This window comes from Macrobrachium nipponense, chromosome 20 (assembly GCF_015104395.2).
Source record: "Macrobrachium nipponense isolate FS-2020 chromosome 20, ASM1510439v2, whole genome shotgun sequence".
Classification (NCBI taxonomy): Eukaryota; Metazoa; Arthropoda; class Malacostraca; order Decapoda; family Palaemonidae; genus Macrobrachium; species Macrobrachium nipponense.
The window spans coordinates 23,725,306-23,748,104 of record NC_061089.1 but is presented as its reverse complement, the minus strand read 5'-3'; the positions used below and the strand labels follow the sequence as shown (position 1 = coordinate 23,748,104).

The 22,799-nt window shown below is 35.7% G+C and overlaps 1 protein-coding gene and 1 long non-coding RNA gene across 2 annotated transcripts in view; one reads left to right on the top strand and one right to left on the bottom strand.

Moving 5' to 3' along the window:
- Positions 1–22,799, top strand: part of LOC135223527 (uncharacterized) — an 82,645-nt gene that overhangs the window by 26,265 nt on the left and 33,581 nt on the right. The window lies entirely within an intron of this gene.
- On the bottom strand, positions 16,707–19,999 carry LOC135223523 (uncharacterized). The gene is made up of 3 exons (XR_010316521.1): positions 19,760–19,999; positions 19,456–19,544; positions 16,707–17,377 (listed from the first exon to the last, which is right to left on the bottom strand). It is a non-coding gene; the product is annotated as an uncharacterized LOC135223523 (long non-coding RNA).

Below are 22,799 nucleotides of genomic sequence, written 5' to 3'. Positions count from 1 at the left end.
CCCGGGCAATGATACAAATTGCGCTATTCCCAAAAATCTTTAATACACTTGATTAGAGACAGATTCTTCACTTTCAGTGACAATGCCTTTGGATCTATGGGATTATGAGCCGGTTCTCATATCAGCGTAACAATTAATGTAAAATGGTGCAACGTAATCGCCCCATAAGTTAGCACTAGATTTACAAAAGATATACATAGAACGTATATGATAAACTAACTTAACATGAAAATATATTATTTCATTAGTCATCATCATTAAACGTAAATAACATTAATATAACAGCTATTGGTAAACATGTGTATGAAAGTGAAATATATTTACCGGCAATGTACGCAATCATTACTTACTTCCATGAAACATTAGGTCTGAAATTATTTCATTAGATAATAATGATATAATGAACTATTATTTGTGACTTAATAACAGAACTTACCATACTCTTTCTCTCTCTTTCACTTTACTAGTCTCTCTCTCTCTCTCTCTCTCTCTCTCTCTCTCTGCTGACACTTAAGAATGTTAGATTTACATCTAAAAATAAACCCCCCCCTTCTTTTCAGCGACAAATTTATTAAAGGTTTCCTGCAGCAACTTTCCAACTTAAAGATAGGAATTATTCCAAAATCATCCTCCCCCCCCTTCTCTCTCTTCTCTCTCTCTCTCTCCATCAAGTTTACACACACCCAGGAACATAACTCTCATTCATTTATACGAAAGCGTTATTAAGACGTCCTTCCGCAGCATCTTTACCCTTCCCGTGGGGGCTCCAACACTTACCGCCCCCCCCCCCTCCCTGCCGATTACCTAATCAGCGCTAATGCTCCTCCTCAAGTTGAGTAATGAGGTGCCTCGGTAAGAATTGGCCGCAACACGAAATTCCATTATTCAGTTGCAATTTTTCCCGCCCTCCCCCCCCAACCCCCGCCTCTCTCTCTCTCTCTCTCTCTTCCGGCGTCGCCTCCTTTGGCAAATCGGGAATTAATTTTGGAGGTCCCGGTCGCTTGTTTAAAAAGCATGTTTTTATTTGGACGTTGATGCTTTTTTTTATTGTTTCGTCTTCAATACCTGAAAGTTGGCATATTAAAATCCCAAAAACGTTCTACACTTATATATAGCTTATATTTCGGAAGGCGTTTCATTAGCGCTGCTCCAATCCAACGGTCCCTTACAGTAGTATTTATTAAATATAATGTTCAATGTCAATAAACGCACGCAGGACTGTACTGGGTAATATGAGCGCACGATCACAAACGTAAACATACACACAAACACAAACACACACGCACATACACACACACATATATATATATATATATATATATATATATATATATATATATATATATATATATATATACATATATATTCAAATGCCCTTTTATCAATAGTTTGTACCGAATTCTACGCTTGAGAAGTCGTGGAAAATGCCTTGTATTACAGTATCAAAAAGAGAGTTTAGAAAAAGAATGAAAATTGATAACTTATCTCCTTAATTAATCTACTATCACGACAAATTACAATACAGATATTTTAATAACCGCGTCTTTCCAGTAACTCATCAATATTCATGCGCTCGAATATTGCGATGAAATACAAAGGAAGTCCTGTATAAGACACGTATAATTTGCATACAAAACACGAGACCGGTTTGTTCATTAAGAGATTTCCACATGGGATGACGTGAACAGTTTCCAAAGTGATATCTCATTAAAATATATGTTGATGACCATTATTAATAAAATAAAAATGTTCAACTATGGATTTATATAATCACTTTTACCTAATTATTTTAGCATTCAGTTTCCAGTTCATTTTCTTCAATACAGGGCAAATAGAGGACATTTAAATGTCCATTCCATTAGCCCATGTATTTAAAAATGCCCTCAAAGCTATTTTCTTCTTGACAAGTAATTCATTGGTTCTTCTGGGCTCTACTACTTTTGAGTAACAAGGTTTCAGCCAGTAGCTGCCACTCTTGGTCGTAGCAAAATCAATTACTCTAAATGCATTAAGTCTATTAATCCTAGATCATCCGGATTAGAGTGGAGGAGGAGGTATCCGAGCTCAAAATAGGAAGGCGGATATTGTACTCTCTTCCCCCAAAGGATAAAAGTAATCTTGAATATATTATCAACTTAATCGTCTTTGTTTCTCATTTACATCCAGTCTTAATAGATGCGGGACTGTTCATCAACTATAATGGAAATAATTGGGATAAAGAATATACGTACTATATATATATATATATATATATATATATATATATATATATATATATATATATATATATATATACCATGAATTGAAACTGTTAATAGAAAGTTTTTTTCCTGCAATCGAATTAAAACTAATACCTTGCAACCCAATGAATATCAGATCTCTGTTTAAACACAAGGAGAAACTCAGTCCACTGATGACCTCAGGAATCGTATATCTATTTAATTGCCCTAGATGTAATCTAGGGAAGTACGTCGGCTCCACACGGAGGTTACTCAAAGTGAGATTAGACTCTCATCGCGGCGTTAGTTATAGAACAGGTGTCAAATTAACTAATCCTGAGTTTTCATGTATACGCGAGCACACAAAGAAATGTAAACATGACATGAATTACAAAGATTTTAAAATTATAGGCCAATCCCCTAACGAACAGCATTTAGCTATTTTAGAATCACTTTTCATTAAACAACTCGTTCCGCAGTTAAACACCCAGTCTTCCTCAACACCTCTGTATCTCTCGTGAGCTCAAGTCGAAGCTGACCCGGCCTGAATTGTCACTCGGTCTGTGCTTCAGCACCTGATGGTATTGACTCCTCCCTACTCTTGTACTTGCTTTTTTTATATTTGTTAAACTTTTTAAGCTTTTAATATGTATGCCGAGTTTGTGATTTTAACTTTTGTTTTATCTCTCTTTTTAGCTTGATAATGGGACTTTTATGTCTTGAAACGTCGCGACAATAAAAGTACATATAATGGGAATAAAGGATTGTCCTTCACCTTGTATCGACTGATGTCTACTGGTTGATAGAATCGCCTTCAATTTTCACTATATATATATATATTAATTATATATATATTTATTCATTATATATATCATAATTATATATATTATTATTATATATATATATAATCTATATTACTTTAATATATATATATTATATACTATACACACCACTTTATCATCCCCCCCCCCCACTTAGTCCCTTTTCCCCCTCTATAAATTCTAAATTCATATAAAGCAAGTGGCATCTCAAGGGTACCTATAACCATCTGGTGCCTCGGTAAGTCTTCAAGTAGGTAGCAGGCACCTTTTCTCTTAATCAAATTCCAGGACTTAGCAATTGGGAGCCGGGCTGTGAGTAACTGCGCTGTGACGTCCAATTTGTCTGATTGCTCCTTCAAACAGGACTCAAGTTCGATGGACCAGTAGGTTCCGGTCAGCTGAGTTAAGCAAAGATAAGGCTGTTCAATTCTAGGATAGGTGACCATCAATGGGTCCGCTTTACCACGGTTCTGCAGAAATGGTATCTCACTGTCCTGTACTGTTTGAAGTTTAATTTAAGCCCCGATTGCCTTAAATGAATGAAGGGCTTTGTTCCAATGTCAATTAGTGCTATTTTTTGTTCTTGTTTGCAAAGCTTCCTTTATAAACGTGTGTAAAAATGTTAAAAATGACATATACAAGCTAGCTAGACTATAGGCAACCCGCTTTCACGCATAAGTCTAGTTTGGTTCAATGGCGTGTGTAAATTTATCCTATTTATTGTGCAAGTTATTGTGTGCATGACCAACGCATGACATCCCTGATAAAGTCTTCTTATCCAAATGGTAAAAGTTCTTTACCGCTGGGAGTTTGAGTGGGTTTTCTCGTTAAATGCGTCTTCCATTAGCAAAAGTTTCGAAGAAAACTTCTTCCTATTATAATGTTTCAACTTTAAGAATTCGCCCTGTCCGAGGTGACAACATAATCCAAACCGGAAGGCAAAATATTACCGAGGCGGTGGATGCAGTCTCGTCATACGAACACACTGCTCAGAACTCGTTGTCTGGAAAACGAAGTTCTTGATGATTTCTCTCTAAACTTCCAACGCTCCTCATAAGATACTGGACTACCACCCACATTTACGTCGTAGAATTAAGCGTGAACAAAGTTTACATTTATCTTTTCTTCAAGTTAGTACTGAAGTCTCCAGAGTGAGTGACAACTGCCCTAAGGCACAAAGATACAAAGTGAGCTCTTTCAGAATTATAGGCAATTAACAACTGGTATTTACGTTTAGATATTTACTGGAATTTCATGATTGTTGAAAGGTATAAACGGGGGAAAAAATTACAGGAGTGAAAACAAAAAGTAGAGGCACTGGCAGACGTAGAGAAACAGGAAGTAATATAAACTCTGGCAAAGAGATGAAGCTTATTCTTTTCCTGGGCATATCCTGAGCTGGAGAAAAGAAATCAGTCTTTGTTAAGAGGATTACAATTGAATATATTGAGTTCACTGAATGCGTCATACCTTGTGAATCAGTGCATTAATTTTCAATTATCAATAAGATTAAACTTTAGAATTTTGTTTGGATTTAGAACGTGTGATTTCGTATCAAATATCAAATCACTGCAACTAAATATATATATATATATATATATATATATATATATATATATATATATATATATATATATAATTTTTGTGTGATGCATGTGCGTATGTTTTTGCTTTGTAATTGCTACTTGAATTTAGAAAGAAAATCTAATTACTGACGCAAATTAAAATGAACTAATGAGTTATATATGTTGATGTCAATTCCAATGTGGTGATTAACAAATAGCAACGACCTTATGCAAAAGTCAAGGACATTCGATTGAATACATTTTTAATGAAGAGCACTTGCATGTACTTATCTATGATGACTTATCTATTATGCAATATTATGCATTTGATTTTATATTACGTGATTTCGTGATCATGGTTGGGCCATTGATTTATATCGGTAAACAATTATGATACGTCTATTCAGTAAATATTGTAAAAGCATTTTTTTCTAGACAATGTGAATGAAGACTGTTTATTACAATGAAAATATATGATTAATATATGTGTATACGTGTATAAATACATACATACACACACACTCACCCTTATATATATATATATATATATATATATATATATATATATATATATATATATATATATATATATTAATATATATATATATATATATTATATATACTATATTATTTTGATATATATAGGATATAATATATAATCATATATATATATAGGAATATTATATATATTATATATAGATATATATATATATATTACTATATATATATATATATATATATATATATATATTATCTGATATATATTCTATATATATATATATAAATATATATATATGATGTTAGTGCATGTGTGTCAATCCTGCAAAATATTTGCGAGAAACTGCTGAAACTGCTATTCAGTAGCCTTGACTTTCTCCAAAGTCTATTATTTTTAAATCAACCCATTGGAACCAAAATCAATAACGTTTCATATTGAACAAAAGAAAAAAAAGCTTATGCCCTTTACAGTATCTACCATCAGTGAAGGCAACCTAAGGCGGATATATGCCAACGGTGTGGGTAGCTCCATGATGAGTAACTCTCGCACATTCTGACGATACCCAACTTAAATTTGACAGGTATCAGTGAACAAAATTACACTAGCAACTGAATATATAAGATTTATTATAGTTCATTATCGAGATCAATAATTAGCTCGTCCCCAGGCTATCAAATTCGTGATGTACGTAATCATCTACAAAGTGTTTATATACACTATCAGACTGAGCAACAATGAATAAGAACAACTCACACAATACAAGACTTTGGTTCTTATATCACAATCAACAACGTCAAAAAATAAAAATGGAAGAAATATTAATTAAAAGAAGGCGAAAGGATTCGCATATGCATGTATAAAGAATGGACATATAGCCTAAAAGCAAAGCAACTCAGTGGAACACTGACCATTTATGGCCCCATCAATAAAATTTCGTATATTATTATAAAATATAAAATGGGATGATTCCATTGTCCTACGAAAGACTGCACCCATACGGCTCGGTCGTATTGGCAGGCATGATGTGGAAGTCACCAAAAATGATTAACATTGGCCTGTTTGTTCTTACTGGTCTTTGGAAGTGTTGCAAGGCTCTAAGCTTCAAATCGCGTCTGTTTTTGTCGATGGCGTGAGCTTCAGACAGCTACAAGCAAACTTTTAAATCTAACCTGACGGTATCGTTTAGACACCTTACCTTTGACCTAGAGAAACTGCTAATACTTAAGTGGGGGTTCAACTTATTGTTGCATATTCCTTAATGCTCTTTAAAGAGCAACAATTTTGAGACACGCAAGGCACTAAAAATAGACCAGCTCTATCAGAGAGAGAGAGAGAGAGAGAGAGAGAGAGAGAGAGAGAGAGAGAGAGATTTTGTAAGATAATATTAAGGCAGCACAGTAAAAATGATAAATGCTTTACGGGATGGGACCGATTTTTTTTATGAACGCCACGATAATCACAGTGTTAAACATTTTTACTAAATTAAATCAGAGAGAGAGAGAGGAAAAGGCAGGCCATACTGAACCCATGATATCAAAATAAGACATTATTCAAGGAAAGAAATTACATTAGAAAAATCAAAAATAACTTTCAAAGGTCTCCAAAAACAAAAATAAATGTAAATGAGCACTTGTAGGTTTGATATTAATTGGCAGCTAAAACAAAACGCATTTGAAAGATATTCAACGAGCACAATTTACATGGCTTTAATGAAAACATTCTTTGCTCTCGCAATAATCCCCTTTTTATGCTCGGAGCCTCCCATGATTAAAATTTCCCTTTCAAAGTGGGAGGGAGCACCACCCATCATCCGTAGATCAACGGTCACACACACACCACACATATATATTCTCACACATTCGCGCACATACACATATATTTGCGTGTGCATATGAGCGTGTTTGTGTATGCATGCGTGCATGTGCGCTGTTGCCAAGGCAGGACTGATGGGTTAGTCCTAGACTTGACTTATGTAGCTCAGAAATCAAGTTTTTAAAGCCTTCCTTTGTAATGATACTTTCTCGGAAACCCATTCAGTTCCGTCGTTGAAAATCACAAGGAATAATCCGCAAAGTAATTGTGTACGAATCTGAAGCCAAAAATAGCACGGAATAAAAGCCAATCTTCCAATTTTGAGCCACAAGACAAACCGACCTTTCGACCTTTCGTTTGATGGTCAATTGAAAGTTCATCTGAAATAATTACAGTGTCAGTCTGACTGTGTTTTTGGTTCTTCTGATTACAGTTGTATTGGTTAGAATTTGCTCTTGTAATCTCCTAGATCAGATTTTCTGCTGGAAAAAAAAACAATCTTCAATGAGGAACGAACGGCATATATAGACATGCCGTCGTCCATCCCGTGGTCACCTCATCTCGGCATAGTCCTTAACAAGGTCAAGAGAAAGAGAAGGTCTGCTCCCTCCACCCCAAAATCTCCCGAGTAGGCGGCGCTTTGTCTACCTCCTTATTACGTCAGCAGGTGAACTGCCTTTAAGAAAGCGACCTTGAGCAGGTACCTCTAAGATACGTCATCGCCTACATACGTAGTGACCCCATATGGGAGATGACTCCACCCGATCAGGTAGACCTAGTCTCTCTTGGCCTTGGTCCATAGATAAGTGTGTACTAAAATGAAAGTACCTTGGTCCGCAACCTCCCCTGCGTCTGGACTTCCCGCATCGACCACCACTTCCATTACTGTTATATTAGACGGTACTGATACCTAGCACTAAATAAAGCAGAATGGATTTTGGCGTTATCGCTTACTCGGAGTAAGCCTACAAACTACTTTGTTGTTGTTGTTATTGGATGTATGATGATATTGAGGGCTAAAGCCCAGGCACTGGGGCCAAGAAGGCCATTCAGCGCTTGTTATTTGGAGGGTGTTAGAAAAGGTCTATTTGAGAGCCTAAAAAGGTCTGAAAAAAATGTGGAGTTGAGTTAAAGATACAGGAATTTTTGGATAGGATATGATTTATCTATTAGAATGAAAATGTAAGAAATAAATAACGTGCCTGTTAAACAGTACAGAAAAAACATTTATAATAAAACAATGGATATTTACTTTAATTTTCGTTGGTGAAACGGGAGTATTTGACCGTAGATTTTAGCACGTTTAAAATTTCGTTAAAGGTTAGGAATATAATTTTGCAACTTATGCGTGAGGGGGAAATCCTGCACGCATCCCAAGTAAGTTGGGGGTCGGATCACGCCTTGTTTTGGTAATATAAGATTTTCAACCACCAGAGTTTAAGAAATATCAAGTGAACTGAGAGAGCATAGGTAATTTATAGTATTATTTAGTCGCAAACGCATCCATTAACATTAACAATAGTTAAAAAAAAAATTTCTATAACTTCACACATGACAAATGGATCCCTCTACATCCCTTTGTTTCACTGCATTTATGTCACTCCATAATCACCTTCCATTTAATACAGAGAGAGAGAGAGAGAGAGAGAGAGAGAGAGAGAGAGAAGAGAGAGAGAGAGAGAGAGAGAGTTATTGTGTAAGAGGATTACACTTTTATTTGCTGTCTTCTACGTACTGATAATTAATATATGTACACTTTAAATTCTGCCACTTCTTAGAGCAATAAATAGAAGAGCTCAGCTTGTGGAGGACGTCTTCATTGAATCAGCTCAGTATTATAAAGACATGAAATTGTCAACTGAATATCTCCGATATTCAGAGAAAGAAAATACACAAGTCATTATTTTCCACTTCTCGTGTGATCCCTCCTTTATCTCTACATTCACGAGAACTCTGCCATGTGTTAATGTATATAGTAATTTCCGAAATGATCATAAAACTTAGCCCCTTAGTATTTATGAATTGATTCAGATGTAACAGTTAAACAACCGGAATAGTTGCTGAATAATAAAAACGTTAATAAAAGAAAAATGACGTGATGTTGTTATTCATTATAGATTTACGTTCTTTTTTTGTCTCCAAACTTCACGAGAGCTCATCACGTGAAGATCTAGACGTATTCAGAAATGACTTTGGGGATATTCATCAGATCTCTAGATAAGTAGGCAAACAGAAAACCGAAAACGGAAAACAGCCCATTTCCATAGATATGTTTCTCACAAAGAATTGAATTGAATTGAATATAGAATTCGGGTGAAAGGCCAAGCACTGGGACCTAATAGGTCATTCAGCACTGAAACGGAAATTGAAAGTATGTTTGAAAGGTGTAACGGGCGGAAAACCTCGCAGTTGCACTATGAAACAATGGATAGGAGAGGGTTGGATGTAAGATAGAAGTAAGAGAATATGAAAGGAGATACAGTAAAAAGAACAAAAGGGGTTGCAGTTAGGGGCCGAAGGTACGCTGCAAAGAACCGTCAGTCTTGCCTACAGTGCACAGCATGAGGATTTCTCACAAAGAATTTATTGAAGAGTATGCATAACTTTCCGTCCATGGTACTGATGATAATGAACTCAAATCTGTTAACCTCCCACACATCTGCAAAGGAAAGATGTCAACAACAAAACAACAAGAATTCCATCCCCTGCTCCACAACCCTCCTGGATCGCCATAATCGCATGACTTAGTATAAGAGCTGGAAACTCTTTTATGAAAGGACGTTTTCGGGGCTAAATGAGTTTCTCGCCCTTTAATTATCCTGGGCTAAGTAGGGTAAATACAGCGACTTAAGCCTATTTTTCTTCCCTCGACATCATCTCGCTGGTTCCGAAAGTGGGATATGTCTTTAAAAACAGAGTGATTATGGCGGGAGAAGATTTACAGATTAATTCCCCACCCGCCTTTTTTACATTCCTCTATTTGCGCAAATACGGTGTATATGATACCGTCTAATATTTTTAATTCTCATATGCCCATTAGACGATATCACTTTTAGTTTCACTGAATTTATAGAGCAAAAGGAAGAAGGGAAATTGTTCATTTTATTTCACACATCGTTGAATGCTTTTAATATCGCATGTCGAAGATGAACAAAATATGATAAAATCCTTTTTGGAAAAAAAAAAAAAAAAAAAAAAAGACAGAAGTTCCCATTCACTATTTCGTACCCAAACTTCCTGTCAAACATCACGTGAAAAAAAGGTTTTTGGAAACGCCAAAGAAACAGAGGGCGATGGATCTTCATTATGCACGACTTGTCTACGATTACACGACACGTTCGGGAATAATTACACGACACGTTCGGGAATGAACACGCCATAGCAAAAGCAACAGGCGATTTAATTACCAAATTGGACTCATCCAATCCAATGACATCAGTGACTTGTGATTGCGAATAGTCATTATAAAAGTGTAATTTATCCAAGTGTGTTTTTATGCTTTAGTTCCCAAAACAAAAGATTGTTTCTCTCTTTCGTAATGCAATCAGAGTAATTTTTAGCATAATGCGTTGAATAATGTAAAGATAATGTTCTCACCGACGGCAAGAAAGAAAAACTGGAAAATAAAGGTCAAGAGCAAGAAGAAGAAGTATAAAAAAAAAATGAAAGGAGTTATATGACGAAATGAAGATTATTGGTATTAAAGAAACTATCCAAAATAACCTTAGTGTTCGACCAGAGGTTTCTGACATCTTCTAAATCTATGGAATTTGGAAAGACGCGAGTGGATAGTACAATAGAATTTCTCGTTTTTCTTTAACTAGCTAAGATAAAGTTGTATATATATATATATATATATATATATATATAAATATTATATATATAAACAAACATACATATACTATATACATACACGCACACACATACACATTATATATATATATATATATATATTATATATATATATATATATTGAGTGTGCGTGAGTGTATAAGTATGTGTGTAATTGTAATGACAACAGTGCTCTCTTAACTTCTCGAACTCTCCGCACTTGTTAACACAAATACATAGATCCACGTGCAAGAATACCAAGTCATTCTCACGTCCGTAGCAGGAATCGAACCTGCATCAAGGGTATCTACCGACAGCGACCTCATTGTGATACTCTGGTTGTGGGTTCCGAATCTTGCTATGGTAAAGGCAATTTCTTCATAGGCTTACATATACACCCAGGGTTTCTAGTGACAAGAATACCGAAAGAGCGGGAAAAACTCGAGAAAACAAGAGGGCTCTGTGGTTATTAGAATATTCAATTACAATATTTATTAAAAGTGACCGGTAGATTCTACAAATACACACACACATACTATACACACAGGAGTATGATGTATGTATGTATGTATATATATGTATGTATATATATATATAAAAGATATAAATACATATTATACATATATATATATATATATTATTATATCTATATATATATATATATATATATATATATATATATGTACGCGTGTGTGTATATCTGTAGTACACTCTTCTGAAACTTCCAAATGCATAATGGGACGTCATCGCACTTTGTTGGTTTTTGAATCCTGACCATCTTTGGTTAAATAAGGAAATGAGATTGATTTTAGAATAATTAGTTTGCCAGTTTACCATTTATCAAAAATGCGAACACGCCAGAGAGAGAGAGAGAGAGAGAGAGAGAGAGAGAGAGAGAGAGAGAGAGAGAGAGAGAGGGTTTGAATGACGTGATAATTGTACTCATATCAAGTGGCCGTGGAACTCGTTATACGGGTTTTAGCGGTATAGTAAAAAAAAAGCATCAAATGCTCATACTTCCTAGAGTTTTTATTTATTTATTTCTCTCCCACTGATATATTCGAAGGCGTGGTGCTTTGAGTTTCCATTTTATTTATGGCCCAAAATCATTTTATGTTTAGTTCTGTAAAGCGCATTTTTCTTAAATATCAACCGCAACGGTATCTGACGGGTAGAGCAAACTCACCGCTAGTTCTTAACACGGAGAGATGATCTGCCAGTTACAAGAAAATACGTAATGAGTATACACACATACATGCATAATGCACACACACATATGTAAATATATATGTACATATATACGCACACACATTCACTTGTATATAACACAGGCATAACACGTCATGTATGCATGTTAATGCGTAAATACACACACACACACACACACACACACACACACACACACACACACACACGCACTATTAGTATTTATTCAAATAGCTTCCCAATACTTATTTTATATGACATTGTCTCCATAGGCTAAAATTTTATGCGCTTAGTTCATGATGTTTTACACATGAATAATTAATACTATGCACACGGTTTTTTTTTCTTAACGTGCTTGAGTCTGGTTACCACTCATTTGCTACAGTTTAACAAGACAAAAACTCAATTCACCGACAAGGAAGTGTGGACATAGCAATTATATCAAGGTGGACGAACCCGGTCGAAGGACCAGCGCAGCCGGACGATAACCGAGCGTGTGGACGAGGCCTCAAATGCCGCTTTAAATACCAAAGATAAGGTGATAGAATTTAGACCGAAGGCCAAGACCTGGGACCTAATAGGTCATTCAGTGCTGAAAGAGAAAATGGCAGTCGGTAAGAAGGTTTGAAAAGTGTAATAGGTGGAAAACCTCAGAGTTGCACTATGAAGCAATTGTGAAGAGAAAGTAAAAAAAAAAAAAAAAAAAAAAAAAAAAAAAAAAAAAAGGAGACAATGAACGGAGGTACAGTGAAAGGAATGAAAGGGATTGCAGGCAAGGTGCCGAAGGGTTTATACTTGACGTTATTCCTCGGCCTAATTATTTGTTGTGGCGCCTCACTTCCTAATTTCTGGTCTATCCTCCTCGGCCCAAGCAACTCCTTATTGAATCTGCCATCCTCAGTTTAAGCAGTTCCTCAGCTCTCCTGTAGGCATTAAAGGTTATTTGCTTTCGATTTATTTGGATTTATATAGATTTTTGGCATTATGCCAAGCACTGGGGCAACTAAGGCCATTCAGCGCTGAAACGGAAATTGACAGTAAAAGGTTTGAAAGGTGTAACAGGAAGAAAACGTCACAGTTGCACTATGAAACAATTGCTAGGAGAGGGTGGAAAGTAAGATGGAAGAAACAGAATATGAGCGGAGGTACAGTTAAAGGAATGAGAGTAGTTGCAGCTAGGGGCCGAGGGGACGCTGCAAAGAACCTTAAGTAATGCCTACAGTGCACCGAATGAGGTGCACTGAGGTTACTATACCCCTCTACGGAGTCAAGGTTCTTCGCAGTGTCCCCTTGGCTCTTACCTCTTTCATCCCCTCTTCTTTACCTCCCTTCATATTCTCTTTCTTCCACCTGACTTTCTAAACTCTCTGATAATTGTTTCACGGTGCAGATGCAACGTTTTCCTCATGTTACATTTTTCCGTACTTCTTACTGACAATTTCCCTTTCATCGCTGAATGACCTCATAGGTCCTATAGCAGATTCACATCACCCGTTGTCTAGGCCAGTCCCTTACGACGCTCCTGATTGGCTGTTGATAAGCCAATCACAGGGCTGGAAACTCTCAGTCTCTCTTGAGAACTCACATAGGCAGGAATGTATGTTCCACCTCCCCTGATGGATACTTTTGAAAGACTTATCTCTCAGGAGAGGTGGAACATACAACCTGCCTATATTTCCAGCCCTGTCATTGGCTTATCAACAGCCAATTAGGAGTGTCGTAAGGGACTGGCCTAGACATCAAATGCACGGGTGAGGTGAATCTACAATAGCTAGGGGACGAACGGACGCTGCAAACAGCTTCAAGTATTGCCTACAGTGCACCGCATGAAGCGTACTGACTGCACTAACTCCTTACGGGGATTTCATGGATAGTTGTGAAAACAAAGGGTCATTACCATATGCTAGTGACGTCTCCAACTGAATGGAATAGGAAATTTAGGCAAAAAAGCAAAGCGCTGAGACCTATGAAGTTATTCAGACTCGAAGTGACCTATTAAACGGAAATCGTTAAAATAGATTATTATTATAGGCTTTCGGTTAAAGAAACTTAGCACCCTAAAGCTTTGTGGTCAACCAGATTTGTTTGACAAACGACCTCCAGTTTCCCGCCAACACACCCCCCACCCCCGTCCCACTCACCCCAATTTAAAAACGTCGCGCAATACTGTAACAAGAATTTAACTTCAATATTTCAAAATATAGTTTATAATCCATAACTTAAATTCTTTTCACCTGCGTTAAATACTATATTCAACCATGTACCTCAACTTCAATATTTAGATTTCTTTATTACGTATAGCGTAAACTTCTTTACACCTGCGTTAAACCCTGTTTTTAACCATACACCTTACCTTCAATATTTCAACATTCTTTTTTATTATGTATTAACTTATAATTCTTTTCATCTCCGTTAAATCCTATATTTAGTCACGGAGCTCAAATCCTTTGTCCAATGAAGTGTAACTGACCATCACATTATCAAATTTCCAAACCAATGAATGGAAATAATTTCTTTGTGCAATGAATGGAAATAATTTCTTTGTGCTGGCTCCATGAAACAAAAAATTTGAGATTGAGTTTCATCTTTTAATTACACATTGTTCGAAAACAGTAAAATTACGTAATTTACATAATTTTTTTGCTCCCAATACATTTAATGGCGCCCTTGGTAGACGCATTTAATTATTAGTATGGAATCAGATTTCAGGTCGTTGTCACACATAATGCTAAGGGCATTTGAGTCGTCATAACCAATACCCAAGCTACATTTCCACTTTTAAGTGATAAATAATGGAATTTTCAACAATTCCATGAGGGTGGCTTACATTAATTTACTTACATTCAAAATTTTTTATAGGCCTTCACATGTAAATTCACTCACACGTGAGTATTGTTAAGCTGGTATATTTCTAAATTTAGTAGTTTTTGCCTTCAACACTAGTAATTATATGGATAATAAACCAGATTCCACATACTTTGTTTTCCCCTATAAAATATACCGAGGAAGTAGTTAAGGACTGAAAACTAAGACCTATTATTCATTTTTTTTAAATGATAATACACAGGCAAGTGGTAAGTTTATTGACGAATGCAAAATATCCGAGGAACCTAACTTACAGACCAATCATGATTTTATTGAAAAGCGCAGCATGGAAAAATTACAAATTAAATTAATAAAAGCCTAAATCTTGTCGACATACTAGATCCATAGAAATATCAGCCTAACGATAATTTCGCAAATCACCCCCGTCTCTCCTCATTTTCTTGAATTCTGGTTCCTCCAGTAAGCTGTGACCTTTAACGGGGCAACTCCGTGAAGAAAACGTCAACTCTAATATTTCTGGAAATAGGTACGATATCTTTTACTTTAATGATAATTAGGTTATAAATCAAAGCCCCCAAAAAATTATTACCCACTGAAAACTTGTAACCACCTAGGCTAAGATTGAGTGGTACATTTTATACCACAATTTTACATTAAGGCTGTATAACAAACTTTATACCTTAATACTACTTTGCTACTGACGCCATTTGACAACTACAAAAATTGTATATTAGCATTTAGAAAATGTACTATTCTCAAAATTACAAAATCTAATTTAAGTAACCCACATACTATGTTCAAAGTCGTATTCTTAGAAAGATACCTTTGATATTTCAAGAATTCGGGTAAAAGTTAAAGAAACTACCGAACTTAAAAATAAAGCAACGAAGTTGTGCAATGTGAGCTCTTGTTAGGGAGGAAATGATCACAGCATAGAATCAGTCTTGCCACCAAACATTATCCATTGATAAAAAGCCTCGACAGCTCCTTCCTTAGTATACTTTATCTAAAAATGTATACTGGCACATGCATTAACTGCCAGATGACCTTTTTAAACATTTCAAATACGATCAAACACCGGATTGCCATGGACAGCTTGGCGAACACTGGCGTTCATTACAGCATCGCATTCACCAAATTAATGGGTACCAACTATTGCACCCAACTCATATCTCTTCACAACTTTATCATCTATGTTAATGCGTATTTCACATACTCAAAAGCCTAGTCGCTGGATACCATTGGAAGCTCGTGCCTTGATTATGTTTAACATCCCAAACTCGCTGCCTTAGTTGGTGAACAGTTTCGCCACGCACTGCTCAAGGAAGCAACACAGTTGTTGCCTCTCAAGTTATGACCAGCCCCACAAAGCACAGCCCTTATTCAGGGTTAGCATGAATGCATCTGTGCCTTGTGCCCATGAACAATCATTGTGACTATATCATCAACTCCCTGTGTTTCACCGATATCTTACAAACATTTGACAGGGTTCATTGAAAACAGATTAATGGCCCACGTTCATAGGTGGCATTACTAAACTATAGCCAGTATTCGTGGGTAACATCACAAAACTTGTGCTAGTGTTCATGGGTAACATCTCATTGCTTGTGATGGAATATCAAACTTATGGCACGTGTTTAGATTAATAAAACCCATTGCTGGTTTATAGAAGATTAAAACTAGTGTAAATAGTAAAACTGTGCTCGGAGCAAAACTCATTGCTTGTGCTCATATAGAGCAAAACTCATATACGTAGAGCAAAACTCATATACGTAGAGCCAAACTCATATACGTGGAGCCAAACTCATACGTGGAGCCAAACTCATACGTGGAGCCAAACTCATACGGAGCCAAACTCATATGGAGCCAAACTCATTGATTGCTACGCCAAATCCAGTACAAGAAAGGCTTATGGATAAAAACTGAGTAAATATTAATGAATATATTAACATATATTGATGTTAGTGAGCACATTAATACTTAAAATGTTAAATCATTCAAGCAACAATAAAAAGTCCTGGATTCTCGGTAAAATCCAAACCATGCCGAAACGTATGTTGCCGAGAAATCGTTTAGTCTTTAAAAGTACGCCTAACTAAAGGTAGATCAAAAAATCTTCAAATGCAGCTTGCAGTTATCTCTCACATTACGAAAAATGGCCATCTATCTCCAACAGAGCTCTCCAAACATTAGCGACTGGTAGTACACCAGCCTTGGCGGGGTCAGTTACAACATACAGTAGTACACGTGCAGAAATCCTCGTAGGTAACCAAAAGACCTCCCTCTAGTCTCAAATTGTCCTCCTCGGTTATAAGAGTAAAACGCTATTGGTGCTCCGTGAAAAGTCCATAAGCCCAGCTCTTCTTGTAACCTTGCGACAACGTCTCCCTAAAACCATTACGTGGTCAAGACATAACCGCACTACATCGAAGACTGTCCATTGACGTCGTAACTACCGATACTTCAGTGCAATACCGATACTTCTGTGCAATGCAGAAATGAGTTCATGACAGCCAAGCTCTCGAGACGTCCAGTCAGTCACTGCCCACCGGTAGGTACCACCAGCCACTTCGCTCGCACCTCACCTGCGACAAGACCCTCGCCCGAAAAGAAAAAATGACGTTGAAAGTTAGAAGAAATTCTCAGCGATGGAAAAATAGCTTAGAATGTCACGTGCTCAGAGTAAAACATTGCGTTCAGAGAAATTAATTGCCCGTATTCATAAGAATAACAATCCCATTCCCCGTATTCACGTATTCATAAGAGTAACAAACCCAATCTCAGTATCAATGTATTCATAGAGTAACAAACCAATTCCCCGTATTAATGTATTCCTTATGAGTAACAAACCCATTCCCCGTATTAATGTATTCCTTAGAGTAACATACCAATTCCCCGTATTAATGTATTCCTTAGAGTAACAAACCCATTCCCCGTATTAATGTATTCCTTAGGGTAACAAACCAATTTCCCGTATTAATGTATTCCTTAGAGTAACAAACCCATTCCCCGTATTCATCGAGTAAAACTCATTCAGTGTTCATACAGACCGTTTTGGAGGACAGCATCATGCAACGAGTAACCGAACAGTATCAAAACTAACCAACACCTGACAGTTTACTGTACCCCACTAAAGTAAACATATCGCAATTCTATGAAAAAAAAATATCCACGACTTAAAATACCTATACTTTCAACTAAAATAAAATCGCTTTCGAGCTGTCTGTTAATAGGTACTAAGTTCCTAGTTACGAGTTACTGACAAACAAACTAATTCAATCTGCTAACAGAATTCCAAAAATTACTCTGGACAATCTGTCTTGGGAAAACTTTGCATGGTTTTAATGATTTTCAAGAGATTAGATATTGGGTAAGCATGCCCTATTATAGGAGTCTCCTTTAACTCTTCGTAAACAAATTTTCGGTTGAAACAAAAATAAAGCCCGAATCCTCTGAAAATTTAATAAAGTCTAACGCCAACTTAACGCTTAAGAATTTAAATTCGTGCAAAACCTTTATGAATGAATATTGTCCAAAACTTATCTGACTTAACAACAAACAATCCATTTTCTGGAAGCTAAAATTCTACAGTAATACATACCAAGACGCCAAACCTAAACTAATTTGTTTTACTGTGAATATTGCCGTTTGATGGCATGAACATTTAAATTTCCTCAAACCTTAGGGACCTACTGCAAACTTGACCGAGTGGGAGGTAGCCAAGCACATTTAAACACCTAATACCTCTGAGCTTACAAGAAAATCAAGCAATACATTAAGTCTGCACTTACCACCTGAAAAAAAAGGAAATTTGATTTATTGGCTGTTAACCACCTAAGAATCTGCATATTAGGTCTTACGACCTACTATGCAGAACATGGGTGGCTCCTCCACCCTTTAGGGGCGCCGCCCCTAAAGGGGTGGAGGATAAGATATACTGTTCAAGAACAGTATATACCAATTAAAATATTAAGATTCAAAATTTAAAAAATTTATGACAAAACAAGTAAATTACAAGAATTTAAAAAGTAAATGATACCGTAAATTTGCGAATAATTAAAGTAAGTTTATTTCAAATTAAATCAAGCAATTTTATGACAAATTAAATAAAGTAATTTTATGACAAATTAAATAAAGCAATTTTATGACAAATTAAATAAATAAAGCAATTTTATGACAAATTAAATAAATAAAGCAATTTTATGACAAATTAAATAAAGCAATTTTATGACAAATTAAATAAATAAAGCAATTTTATGACAAATTAAATAAATAAAGCAATTTTATGACAAATTAAATAAATAAAGCAATTTTATGACAAATTAAATAAATAAAGCAATTTCATGACAAACTAAATAAATAAAGCAATTTCATGACAAACTAAATAAATAAAGCAATTTTATGACAAATTAAATACAGTAATTTTATGACAAATTAAATAAAGTAAATTAATGACAAATTAAATAAAGTAAATTAATGACAAATTAAATAAAGTAAATTTATGAAAAATTATAGTAAATTTATGACAAATTAAATAAAGTAAATTTATGACAAAAGTAAATTACAAGAATTTATAAACTAAAGGACAAATTAAATAGATTAAAAGTAAATTTATCGCAAAAAACATGACAAAAAACAACACTAAACTTAAATGGAAAAACTAAACACCTACATACCTCTTGGTAAAGAGAGCAGCTATAACTTGTGTGAAGTTTTTGCCGGTAGAACAGGAACTCTAAAAGTTAAAACTCGCACCAAAACCTAACTGGAAAAGACAAAGCTTTAGAGCTGTGCGTAACGTACTCTTAAATCCTGTAAATTTTGGGAGTTTACTCGCGTCATATTATGGGTAAACTGCCACATAAATTATTTTTAATGACTGCCGGAGATTTGTACGCGACTATACACTCGGCAAGACTCGAAAATACCCTGAACAAACGAACAATATTAGCAATTAATACGGTAAAGTTCCGGCGTTACCTTGCAGAAGCCAGGAGTTTATTATAACTTGACGAATGAAACGACAACAATCCATGGAAATCTCAAGCGACAACTCAATTACAGTCGCACTATAACCTGTTTTTTATGAAAAATTCATAGCAGAACACATTACACTACGCTAAATTGAAGAAGAGTTGACCACACCACTTCCGAGGGAAAAAATTATCACTTAGCAAACTCGTGTTTAACGTCTACCTTCTAGAACGATGTTACCGTCGACGTTCCAACGTTTCAACTGTCTGAACGCAAGCGATGTCAATTTTGCCAAGGACTCTAAAGTCTTAGTTGTGTCTTGCTTCTTGGAACATGACCGAATGCGATCTTTGGATATCCTTGTTATTGCCGATTTTGAAAGTATTATAATTATTATTTCCTACTCCCTTTTTTTACTTGTCTTTCATGGAAGTCTGAAATACAGCATATTTCTTGTCATCACTTTAATGAATTAACTTTTAATGCACATCGATAGTCTGTGATAACGACATATAATGAAATATTCTATATATACGTATACACAGTCATATATATATATATATATATATATATATATATATATATATATATATATCTATATATATATAATATATATATATATATATATATATACTATATATATATATATATATATATATTATTCGTGTGCGTGTGTACCGTATAACTGAATACATTACATAAATTTGCTACACTGGTATATGATTCGCAACTACGTACAAATGATTATTGCTGTAATCACAGCATTACTGCTGTGAAGGTGATACGTTAGATTTTATGCAGGATATTTATTTCATTTTATTTTCATTACTGAAGTATCCAGGCTGCTGTTGTGGCTGTTGTGTTACTCAGACTAGGGGTTAACTGCCTCCTTTGAGTAAACATTGAAAATCCTCGTTTTGGGCCTTTTGTCTAAATATTATCTCTACTGATTTTTCGGTATATATATATATATATATATATATATATATGACTGGTAAAAGTGTTCTGTAACAACAGAATTCCATCTAATAAAAGGAGCCAACCAAAACACCCAAAATGTAGAGAGAAAAGTACTATATTTCAGAGACTGCTGTCTCTCTCTTCCGGTATATGATGAGAAAAGTTTACAGAAAAGGTGGTATTTATACCAAGAGATTCGTCCACAAGTAAGCCAATTTAGGTCACCCCCGCTGATGATCGCCTTTAATCTTCTTAAGCGTTGGTTGAATGAACACTGCGTCGACGATGTCCGATGTCCAATTCCCTTTTGAGATGTTCATTACCTGCTTCTCTTTTATTAAGGCCGATTCCATCATTTGACTCTTGTACCGGCAGTTGCTGCTATAAATTACACGTGACATATTCCAGTTTATTCTATGGTTATGTTCATTTATATGATTGAAAATAGCCGAGTTCTGTTGTCCATACCTAACTGACCGTTTGTGTTGTATTAATCTCTGGGGAAGTGATTTATCTGTAAATCCGATGTAAGATTGGTCACAGTCCTGGCATGGGATCTCATATACCCCAGAGTCTTTGGGCGATGTCTTTTGTTGGACGTTAATCAGGGATTTGGCTAAGGTATTTGGTAGGTAAATGCAAAGGGTTGGATTTCCCAAGGGTGTGAGTTACTCTCTTAATCGTCTCCAGGTGGGGTTTTAACTTTTTGGAAGAATGCCTCAAAGAACAAGTACTTCCAAAAAATGTACGTATTCGGGAGATGGACTCTGCAATCAAACCCCTTCCCTCTATCACACAAGATTTTCCTGGAAGAAAGAATCACCAATACGAGAAACGACATCTTCGTGCTACGCAGAGTGATATATGGAACTCAATCTAATCTTCGCCTTCTCACTACGGACCACGTATACAGGTATCTGATTTCATTCTGTTCCGATATTGCTGCCTATAATAGCGTGACTCATTCCAACAGACTTTAACGCAAGTTAAATAACCTAATAGATAATAGCACAGGGAATAATCTTGAACAACAAGACAAAGTTTTAAACTTATCCAACACCCCCCTTACTGTAAATCAACATTTAGTTTTAAATTTAGGCTTATCCTTTGCCCTAATGCCAGACCGCAAAAACAACCTAGACTTCATAGTGGCTTTTGATAAATTCATATCTGACAAAAACTACAGCCGTGAAGAGATATGTTTAAAGGAGTGTTACTAAATGCTTTAACTGACCTTCATAAGAAATATCCTGTTCCCCGCAGATTCATGATAGCCATCAACTCGCTAAAAAAGTTAGATGTTATAATAAGTAGATCCGACAAAGACGGCAAATTGTAATAATGGACAAAGACTTCTACCTCGACAAAATCAACCAGCTCCTTAGCGACACAAATACTTACGAAAAACTGACGAAAAATCCCCTCCAGAACGTTCCCACAGAATTTTTTCGGAAAGTAAGATTAATTGGCCAAGACAAAAAGAGTATTGAACTATTAGAGAAATTTAAAGTAATTAACCCTAAATTACCCTACTTTTTATGGTGCTTCCCAAAACTCACAAAGACAATCTTCCATTCAGACCCATCGTTTCATGCGCCGGAGCTTTCAATTACAAAATTTCTAAATGGTTAGCTGGCCTCCTTTCTCCTTTTTTAGGCACTTTTTCTCCCAGTCACATCAAACATTCGGAAGACTTTTGTCACAAATTCAGAGAAGCACATATACCACTTCACAACATAAAACTTTTAAGCCTTGACGTAGACTCCCTATTCACAAAAGTACCAGTACAGGACGTTCTTCAGTTTTTAAGGGAAAAATTATCCCCCTATTCAGATCATTTCCCTTTGACACTTGACAAAATAATAAAAGTTATTGAATTATGTGCATCTAATAACGTATTTTCATTCGGGGAATCATTCTACAAACAAAAATTCGGGTGTAGTATGGGTAGTCCTTTAAGTCCTATTTTTAGCCAATCTGTACATGGAATACTTTGAAACTACAGTAATAAATGCAATAAAACCCAAAAACATGCTGTGGATGAGATACGTGGATGACATACTAACATTTTGGGATAATAAGTGGG